The following is a 720-nucleotide window of genomic DNA, read 5'->3' on the forward strand; positions in this document are numbered from 1 at the left end:
GTTAGCGGACATTTTAACGAAACCTCTGCATAACGTGAGAATCAAGACACTGCGAGAGAAGATTGGGATTCTACCAGATCTTGCCGAGGAGGAGTGTGGAAGAATTAAGCGCCAAGATGCAGAAGTTGTTACTAATCATAGTAGTCACACTAAACAAATAACACATCACAGTAGCCACACTTAACAATTGTTATAGTTCTTGTCACAATAAAACATCATTCATGTTCCAACCACTGTACGTGAAGGTTGTTCTTTCTACGGCTCCCTGAATATCACCAATAGATAGTACTTACTAGTTTTTAATGTTTCGCACCATCTATCCACATAAACAGACTGCTTCAGGTCATACAGATGCCAGTTTTATCAATAATCATGCGTAAGACAATTTTCACCCTTTAAAGGGTAGCCCCAGCATACTTGTAAATGGGCACATATTACCCTTTATTGGAAATTTTGAATTACCCATTATTTTGACAGCTGCATATGTCAGGAAAAAATGGGCATTTTTTACTCTTTTTTTTTCGTTGTTTTGACGTATAAGCTGTTTACTCTTTAATGTGTAAAGGCCCTTTACTCTTTTTATGAGTTAAACTAGTTTCTCTCAAAGAGGGTACTTTTTTACCCTTTAAAGGGAACTTTGGTGTTACAGTGTATGTTGCTCTACTGTTTGGCAACCCTTATCCATTTTGACACATTTCCCAGACAGAGATTTTTTTCTCT

The sequence above is a fragment of the Aedes aegypti genome, chromosome 2 (genome assembly GCF_002204515.2).
Source record: "Aedes aegypti strain LVP_AGWG chromosome 2, AaegL5.0 Primary Assembly, whole genome shotgun sequence".
Classification (NCBI taxonomy): domain Eukaryota; kingdom Metazoa; phylum Arthropoda; class Insecta; order Diptera; family Culicidae; genus Aedes; species Aedes aegypti.